This window comes from Belonocnema kinseyi, chromosome 5 (assembly GCF_010883055.1).
Source record: "Belonocnema kinseyi isolate 2016_QV_RU_SX_M_011 chromosome 5, B_treatae_v1, whole genome shotgun sequence".
In the NCBI taxonomy this organism is placed as follows: Eukaryota; Metazoa; Arthropoda; class Insecta; order Hymenoptera; family Cynipidae; genus Belonocnema; species Belonocnema kinseyi.
The window spans coordinates 49,826,837-49,837,698 of NC_046661.1; positions in this window are offsets into that span (position 1 = coordinate 49,826,837).

The window sequence follows — 10,862 nt, forward strand, 5'->3', positions numbered from 1 at the left end:
ATTAATGCAGAGCACACTATCGGTGTTGATCGCATTCATAACTTGCGTTGACTGACTGGAGGGATCGCAGCGAGATTTTCCGTTCCAAACCTTAAGTGAATTGCGCTTGCGTCTTGGTCACACACACAAATCAGATGTGCATGACTTACATTACCATAATTAAACATTTTTTTTTAAGAATTCAAAGACTCAAAATCTATTCAAAGAATTCAAATAAATACTTCTTGATTTTAAAATATTAATATAAATTTTAATTGATAATTAATTTTTTAATTCAAAGCATTTTTTATTTTAGTTAGTTGCTTTTAATTTGAAATTGTAATGATTAGTTGAATTTAAAAAATTGAAAGAAATTGAAAGGATTCAACAGAATAAAAAAAATTTTTTAAAAATCGAAACAATCTAAATTTACAAAAGAATTCAAAAGATTTCAAAGAATTCAAGAGGTCAAAGAATTTGAACACATTCAAAAGCATTGAAAAGATTATAAAAGAATTGAAATGAATGTTTAATTTAGGTCTTTGCTTTTAATTTTAAGTAATAATACTTCTTTTTTAGATTAGAAAAATAAAAATAAATTCAAAGAATGCGAAGAATTCAACAGAATGTTAACAATTGAAAAGAATTCAAACCAATTAAACTATTGAAAAGTATGGAAAGAAGTTGAACGCAGTAAATAATCTAAAAGTATTTTTTAAATAATATAAATATTCGCGTTCTCCTAAGTTGAGTTCAAATTATTATTTTTGTTTTCTTGTTCCCACTTTAAAGCATAAAGTTCAGTTTTTATAAGAAAATTCGAACATTTCCTTGCTTTTTAATATTATGATTAACCATATTTTTTAAATAAAATATGAAATAAGTAGGAAGTAAAAAAAGTAAGTAAAACTGGTAAAAAATGGTTGACGTGTGACATATTGCCGTTTCCTAAACAATTCGAAACAATTAAAAAAACTCAAACTAATTCTTCATATTGTTAATTTTAGTCATAAGTAATACCTTATCTTTGACATATAATATCTAAAATAATTGAAAATTATTTAAAGAATTCAAGAGTTCTAAGAATTTAAAGAATTTAGAAAAAGCCAAAGAATCCAAAAGTACTCAAAAAAATTAAATGAATTTTTAATTGTGGGTTGTTTCTATTAATTTCAAGTAATACTTAATATTTCAATTCGAAAAACTCAAAGAATTCAAACAAAATACTTGAAAAAAGTTAAGAATTTCAGACATGCTAAAAATTCTCAAGGCTCTGAAAAGCTCTGAAGATTATCCGCAGGCACTCAGGTACATTGAAAATTTTTTGGGTGAGCTGCTCGCCCACGTGGTAGAGCTGGAACACCAAATTTGTCGCGCGCTGCTCGCCTGCAACTTGTTGCACAACCTTAAATATTGGGCACGCTCTGTTCCCACATTGGAACAACAGTGGCCCCAACAGTCTTTGTACAGTAACGCTCCCTTTAGGCGGGAGAACGAAGGAATAATAAGGGGACCTAACTCCGTTTCCCCACGTGGCAATAGAAACTTTACCGGAAGGGGTATGCACATTACAGAAAGATCTTCAATTTTCGTGTGCAGGTGCGCAGTGGTCCTCTTCCTGCACATGGAAAAGTGTGCGAGTGAGAAAGTTTGTCAAATTGACGTAAGTTAGAGAGGTTCTGTTCGTTTCTTTATGCAGGTGGCAAGAATTTTTTGTTCTGAGCCATGGAGTGTCAAGTGCGGGGTTGTGGTGCAAGTTACACGCCGAAGAAGGCGAATACACTTCACTTTTTTAAGCCCCTCACTGCTAACTATGAAATTTAAAAAAATCTATTTCTAAATCTTAACCCGAAAGATTAACAAACGACCATTGAATGTCGGCTACTCTATTGATATAGCATATCTGCTCGTTATTTATGATCTAATTCTTATTTCCATGTCAGCCTTTCTGCTTGTTATTTATGATCGTATTTTTCTTTCAATTTCAGAAAGGACATTTTAAAGCCTTTAAAACATTTAAACGAGCCATCTGGACATTTAAATATTTCTACCTGAGTGCCTGCGGAGAATTTCTCAGAGCTTCTGAGAGCCTTGAGAATATGCTGATTAACAAAATAATGGATTCAAATCTTTTGAAATCTGTGAAGTGTTCAAATCCCTGTGAAATACCTGAAACTCATTCTTCAATTTTTTGAAATCCTGGAAATTTCTATTAAAATCTGTGTGATATTTTATAAAATCTTTGGGATAAATTAAATCACTGTAAATTATTTCTGAAATCATTTGAGATTTTGAAAAATCTTTCTTGAGTTTTTGAAATATTTGTAAAATGTTTGCGACAACTTTAAAATCCCTGTTTTTAATACCAGTCCTCTTAATTAGCAACTTCATAATAATTTCAACAACATAACTAATTATTTGATAAATGTTGGCATTTAGTTCAACAAACTCCAAGCTTTCAAACTGTGTGATTATTGATATCCTAGGTGTGACGAGAAGTTTCTGGACCTGAAGTCTTTGTAAAGCCATAAGCAACTGGTTCATGAGAAGTTTGAAATGTGTCACGTGTGTTGCAAAAGTTTCAGAAACAAAAGCACACTAAACAGGTATCTGAAAAATATGCGTGGCGCTAAACGAGAAGAAAAGGATTCCTGCAAGATAATCTGCCCTTTATGTGACACTTTTTGGAAAACAGTAATAATAATAATAATAAAAAAAAATTTAATCTGTCATGAAGGTTCCAATGATATTAAAAAACTTACCTATTTCAAATTATATTTTTGTGATAGTGTGATAGTTATTAGAGCGTTAAACGTTTCCATTGATATTTGCATATAGTGTATTTGAATTCTTGTTTAATTCTAAGGAAGTTTATCTGCAAATGTCAGTTTACGTCCTGAGAAAGCTGAAACATAAATCTCTAAACTTTTTAAAATCTTTCCTAAATTGTGCTCTGATATATATGTCAGTTACTTTGAGTGACAGTTAAAACGTTTAACATTTTCGTTTATACTTGCAGACATTGTAATGTCTGTTATGCTGTACGTGGTAAATGATGTTTAATTGCACGCAATGTTATACATGTTGTGTTGTACAGTGTATTGTAACGTGAACATGAAGAGTGTGAACCGCTTGAAGTCTCCCGGGCTCACTGGCTGAGCACGCATAGTGGTTTCAGTGATGGGGGAACGAGCACGGACTGGAAACATCCACTCGTACTCAAGTAGATATATTTAATGGTCCAGATAGCTCGTTTATATGCTTTGAAGGCTTTCAATGTCCTTTCCAAAATTGAAATAAAAATACGATTACAAATAACCAGCAGAGAGTACGGGTGGCAAGGTGATGTTAAAGCAGAAGCGTTGATTCGTATTATCGAACCTGGAATTTTGATTCGATTATTATTTTCAACAGTATTCCAAAAATACTTCCGCATGCTTGAAATGTGCGGCGCGTATTGGCTCTAGTTCGCGTAATTATTTAAAAATCAAGTACAGACGCGCACCGTAGACAATCAACGTCACTCAAATCCAAGCAAGCGCAGATCTAGGCAGCTCCGTTGGGATCATTAACTTCAAGAAAACACGTGTATTGTTCCATTACTGTCTAACTCATGTATGCCTCTCTCGCACGCATGTAGCTACCAAAGAACGTGCAATCGTGACGATTTTTTCAACATTTTCGAATGCTGTCTAACCCACTGACGCCTCGTGTCTTAAGCATATAGCAACGAAAATCGAGCATTGTGACAATAGAAATTTACAATATCGGTCTGAGATTTTATATTAAGGACAACGAGAGGTCTTTTTTCGATAGCATTAGATAACGACGAGATGGTTAACAAGAGATAGAAGAAAATCGGTTAATCCATTCAATTTCTGTTGAGTTTTCGAAATTTCTCCTCTCTTCTTAGATTGTACGATAAAAAATACTAATGAAAAATTCAGCGTATTCTTGAATCGAAAAAGTGTGGAAATGCAGGTTATTTCATTTCTAAGATTACACTTAAATGGTATGCAATTCGCAGCTTTTTCTTCAGAAATTCCTTTTCCAGAATTTTCAACTAAAAACTCTGCAATCATAGACATTCATAACTTCTATCTCTCTTTTTTGAATCTTTGTTTCAATTACAACTGGTTGCTTTACAATGAATGTATTGTTGCTCAAGATTGATGCACTATTTTGTTTTAGACCAGATAGTTACATTTTTAACCAAAGATAATTATTATTACCAACTAAACGGATAAAGTTCAAAACATTAATTTTGAGAAAAACAGTTCCACATTCAACCAAATAGATAAATATTCAGCAAAAAAGATTATATGTTAACCAAGACGATTTGTTTATTACAATAAAAGACCAATTTTCAAGTAAATAGTGTAAGTTTCTGTACCAAAAAAAAATAAATATTCGACCAAAAATAGTATACATAATATTTTTTGTAAAGAAGATTAATTTTCAGAAAAAAGGACGAATGTGCTAAAAATATAGCCTTTTTCAAGAAAAAATTTTAAACTATTAAGACAAAAAGGTGAATTATCTTCAAAACGGTTGAATTTTCAACATGAACTTGCAGTAGCGCCAATCCTATGTAAAACAGATTGGGCTGATCTACTTTAGACAGGCATCCGCCCCTCCACCCTTTTCAGAAAGAAAAAATATGATAAGCAAAAACAAAAAGATGAAAAGAACAAGAGCGGTTATAAAAATGATAAAATCAAAATTTCAAACTTGAAATAAAAGGAATTTCATTGCATTTCTAAACAACTGTTTAGGGAAAATTGATTAATCAATCTTTTTCTACAATATTTATTTATTATTCAATAATTTGTTTTTTCGACCTAAGGTCAACACAAATGAGTAACAATACAATATACAAAAATATAGACAAAAAAAATCATGTGCAAACAGATTAAGCAGCGGAATAAAAAGAAGTAACTTACAAAAATTGTACAAGCTACACAATCGTTTGAAGGTATCAAGACAGTCACGTCTCCAGAATGAATGCTCTTATTTGCAGAACCTGCCGGACATACAATGCAACTTTGCGCAGTTTGTGTGTACAATTAGAGTTTAAAAGACTCAGCCAATACTGGCTGTTGACTGTCGTGGTTGCTGGGTGGCCTAAGATTGATATTCTTGAGTCAGAACAGGCAGCACAAACAGCCAACAAATAAAAAGGGTCCTCTGATACTGATAGGTTGCATGTAGGGCAGAGACTAGCAGGTTCATAAGTAAATTTATATTCTCCAAAGTATGTACAACCCCTGATAGAGCCCAGAAGTCTAAGTTGAACAATAATAGAAGTTATACAAAAAGGTAATTTAAAATGCAGATATGATTGAAAGTCCGGATAGAGTTTAAGATTTGGGAAGCCTTAGAGACTACTTGAATGGAGAGATCTTTCATAGTCGGAACTCCAAAGATAATCAGAAAAGTTAGTTAGAAACACATTCATATTTTCAATGAGCGACGTAGAATTCAATTCAAGCCACATTTTGTCCGAGTTACATAGAGTGAACATATTTTGAGCAAGAGAACCCAGTTATACTTCGAGTTGCAATCAGGTTTTAAGGACATTGCCTTCAATTTAAGAAAACATCTTTTACGATACCTATCATCAGGCATACCCAACAACCTCGAAAACCTTCTCAGCGCTGACTTAAATATATCATATTCGGTGTGTATATTGGTAAGCCTAGTAGTTTCTTAATGAAGGAGCACTGTAATTTCTCGGCTGAATCACAGTACCTTAATCCCCAGAATACTATTGCGTAAAAAAGAACACAAAGTATAAGGCTATGAAAAAGGGTAGGCTTACTTTTCCAGGCATTAGATTTAGATGTAAATAAAGTTCTTGAAACAGCACCCATAGCAATATTCGCAGCAGACATTCTTTTCATGAACTCTTTATAAAAAAAGACGCGAGTCTGATGTGTTGACACTGAGATAGACAAATTCGCTTACTACCTCCAGCTGAGTATGAGCGTAGAAGAATTTGTATTCACATGGCCGACCTTTGTTGTATACCATAACTTTTGATTTTGCTTCGTTGACCGTTAACAATTGCTCATACAGTATTGGAAAATAAGGTTAATTTTTGCTTGTAAGTTAGCCTGAGAGTAAGCGAATATTACTATGTCATCAGCATATGCAAGTAGGATACCGTCACATCAGCTATATATTGAAATTCGATGCATACCCTGATTTCGTAAGTACTCTTTTAGATCATTTATGAAAAGTACATAAAAGAGAGGACTAAGGATCTCATCTTGAAGCACCCCACAAGTTAACTTTACGGACAAAGTCAGACCCTCGCAAGTGCGAATAGACATGTTAGCGTTATCATAGAGATTTTTTATAGTTCGCATAAGTTTAGTGGACATGCCTATCCTTAGAAATTCGCTCCATAGGTGACAGTGGTTTACTGAGTAAAAAGCCTTTTTGAGATCTACATAAAAAGCAAAGATTCTTCGATTTGGGATAATTGAATGGATTTGAATTAAAGAAGTTAGGATATATATGATCAATACAACTTCTTCCAGGCCTGGAGCCGGCATGATTTTCTGGGAGAATGTTTGCCTCGTTGACCCACGCAGTCAATCTCGTCAACAGGATCTGAGAGAAGATCTTAGTAATAGTACTTATAAGGGAAATTCCCCGGTAATTATGAGGGTTAGATTCATCATCCTTTTTATGCAACATAAATGCGTGTGTTTCGGCTCAGCTAGCTGGGACTCGTTCCTCAGCGCAGATCCCGTTGAAGTGCGCTACCGAATTTTCCGGAAGGTTTTTGAAAAATTCATGAGGAATCCAATCCATGCCCGGCGCTTTATTGCACTTACATTTCAATAAAGAGGGTTTAATTTCATAAATCGAGATATCACAGTCCAATAAAGGGTGTTTTTTTACAATCCACTGTATGCAAATGTGAGCCTCAATCGGATAAAGAGAAAAAAGAAGGTCTTGCCATGCATGGATGCTTACATTGGTAGTCGAAGGAGACCGCAATCTAAATCTACTGACCGTTGTCCAAAAATCCTCAAAATTATTACAAGCCGCTAGTGAATTCAGAATTGCATATTCGTATTACCTCTTCTCGGACCTACGTAACTACAGAAAAGATCTTTTGATTGCTAGATATTTTGCCTCCTCCGCATCAGCAAAACCCGACCTTTTAAAGACATTTAAAGATTGTCTAAGCCTACGGCGCGTGACTCTACATTCTTTATCATCCCAAGGTTTCTTTCCTGGATTGTGCTATTTAGGCTTTGCGAGTAAATTCAACTTATCGGCAACAGAAGAGATTGTGAGAATTTAATTATTATTTAGGGTATTTATTTCGCTTTTTGATTACGCAGAGTTCTCCGAAATAGACATTTCATGTATATCGTCACGTTTGCGGTTTTCATTCGAAATTATTTTATTGTAAAATAAAAATGAGTCTCTATTTGTACCTGTGTCCGTCTGTATGAAATACAAAATGTTAACGCGAACTGGAAGATGGTCGGATGACGTAGCGAATTAAAGCACTTCAAAAATAGAAATCAGGTCTATTGCGCCAACAATACACGCAAGAAGATTGTTAACATCCATACCCTGAAATCCAAGAAAAGTTTAATTTCCTGGAAAATCTTTAGGGAATTTCCCATTTAATATCATTGGCTCACCACTCTCATGAACTTTAACAAGAATCTGCCCCCTTGCGTTGACTTCAGAGTCCAATGATCTTCGCTTATGCAATGCTGCAGTATTTTCGGGGAGGAATAACTCTTCCAGGTCATTTATTTTGTCGATACGAGCATTAAAATCGCATCCTAAAAACATTAGTAAATCTAGATAATCCGATATAAGCCCGGAAAGGTCCTCCTCAAAAGTCTGCTTGAACAGTTTAGCATTCATAGATGGTTTAAAATAAATATTACCCACGATATATTGAAATGCCCTCTGCCAACATTCAACAAAAATACATTCAGGAGAAATTAATAAAATTTCAAACTTAAATACAACTTTGTTTATAAAAATTGCTAAACCCCCACTAGGGCGGCCGACTCTACCAGAGTATTGTACATTACTTACAATAGCAGTATGATCAGGGATCCAAATAGGGGATTCGAAATATTCTTTAAAGTTACCCATGTCTCGCACAAGCAGATGATGTCCGAGCTGAGTACGTAATTTGCGATATCAGAAAAATGCGTAAGGCCGTGAGTATTCCATAAGAAGATGCGAAGATTGCTGCCCTTAAGAGATTGAGATGTGACATCCTGATTAGCGACTTCCTTCTCTGCTGCAACTTGCTAAAACTCACCAGGCCTAGTAGGTTTTTGACATTTAGATTGAGACTTTTCCGGCATTGTAGCAATTTTACGTATAAAGGACCAGGGAGCTGTTCGATCCATCCGTTATGCACTTTCGTCGTGTTTTGGATTTGCTTCTTGACGAGGAGTGTGTTTTGGTCGAAATTTGTTCATTTCCCTTTTCACAACGTTATAATTAATATTAAAAATTAAAACTCTAATATACTATTCCGCATAAATATTAAACACTTAAACTGTTAGGATATGAATGATTTAATTTATCAGTTATTCGAAAATCACTCAAGGTTCTACTCAGCGACACTAACCCCGAGGAGTATAAACTTCTACTCAGGGGTAAAACCTTCCTACAGTGGTGAGAGGGTGGATCGCGAATATTTAAAATCTTACTCAAATAAATCATGGTCATTTTGCCAATTTTTGAAAAACTTGCAATGTTTCTAAAACATTGGCGAACAGCGTTTATTCATTATTTAATTTTTATTATTATAATAGTGTAAAATATGGAGATCAAAACAAGAGAAATGTTTCAATGTATCGAAAGTGATCTAAAAATCTAAAAATGAATCTAATTAAGATTCTAGGTTGAAAAATTATGTATAGATTCAAGCACATGGCTGACCTGATGATAAGTTAGACAAACTTGTATTGGATTTCTAAAAAACTCTTTAGGGAAAATTTATTAATTAAGCTTTTTCTACGATATATTTGTTGTAATCAAAAAATTAATCAGGATACATTCTTGCATCACTTATAATCGCAAATTTGAAAAAAATGATTATTTATTGAACTCTGACTTACTTTTCCTCCAAATGGAATTTTTTGTACCGGTTTCATGTATGCTGGCATACAGCATAGAGAATTATTAGAAGCATTCTTTTTTATACTTTCAAAAATTCAGAGATACTTACGAAATGGTGCTCTCATATGGAATTCTCGCTGATAAACATAAATTTAATTAAACGAATTATGGATTTGTACACGTTCGCTTTGATTTCACTTTATTTACTTAATTATTTTCCCAAATTTTTCATGCATTTTCAGTTAATTTATTTACACAATATATTTCCCAATTATTGGGACCCCCTGGGGGTGGGGCTGTGAATTTGTAACATTTTAACAAAAAAGCTAATTTTCTATCAAGTAGTTGAATGTTCCAATGAATAGTCTTACTTTTAACTAAATGAATTGATTTTTCTACCAAAATAGTTGAATTATTAACCAAAAGTATAAATTTTCAACAATGAAGTTTATTTGCTACCAAATGTTTTTATTTCATACCAATTTTATATATTTTCAAGCCAAAAAGACGAATCTTCACAAAAGCGAATTTATTTTAAAGAGAGTTCATCATCCAAACAATCCAACCAATCCAACCAAATGGTTGGATTTTTAAATTTAAGTTTAAGTTCAATCATAATTTTGGTTTATTTTTCATTTCATTTGTTGAAGATTTTTATTTTGTTTAAAATTCGTTTCATTTTTGGTTGAACAGTAATTTCCTCAACTCAAATTTCATTTGGAAATTCCAATTTTTAGAAAGTGATCTTTTTCAGTTGAAAATACAACTATATCGTTCTGAATGCATGTGCTTTGTTAAAAATTTGTCTTTTTTGGTAATAAATAGATTTTCTTGGTTAAGAAATTCTTTTTCGCTGACTATATTCATTTTTTTATTTGAAAATTCAACTATTTGGTTGAATGCTGAACACAGGACCACAAACCGCCTAAGCCTGAAGCATAAAGAGAGCTAGGTGCACCTTATGTATTGAGGTCGCTGAATCCGAATCCGGTATCTGTTTGACGCCATCAGATCATTATCAAGGTAAATTCAGGGTCAAACCTACAAAATTCATCGCTAACAAACTGAATTAGGGTAAATTTAAGTATAAGTGGTCACTGCATTCAAATCCGGTGTCCGTTTAAAACCGGCAGGTCAGTCACAAGGTCAGTTCAAAGTCAAACCCACCGAACTCATCGCTCACCAACTTAATCAGGGTACCTTCATGTTTAAGTGGTCGCTGAATTAGAATCTGGTATCCGTTTGACGTCATCAGGTCAGTATCAAGCTTAGTTAAAGATCAAAAATACAAAATTCATCGCTAACCAACTATATCAGTGTACTTTTAGGTTTAAGTCGACATCTTGATATGAAGGTTAAGCGATTTTAGTCGTCAAACTTGGAAAAACCTGAAGAGTGTTTATGTGGGTTCTGTGCTGTTTAGTATTTGTAACCTTTTAGCCATTCAAGAATGCTATAGTATCAGGTACTTTTTGAATGAATTAAATTTGAACTCGCTAAAAACAGCGTGAGAAACGCTTTAAATTCAGTTGAAATAGTTTCAGCTATACCCATTCTGAACGACGTAGAGGTACCACCTCCTTCAGAACTTAAGCGTTACAGTAACGGGGGTGCCAACGCCAGGTTTATCTGATTTTTGATGTAGGATTTCAAGACTTGAAGGTTCACGCCAATTCATAGGCAGAATGATACGATGTTTTTTCCCTCGACTTTTTAATGTGTGCTAATGTCACTCTCAGACAAGTCGAACAAATGAGATGAGG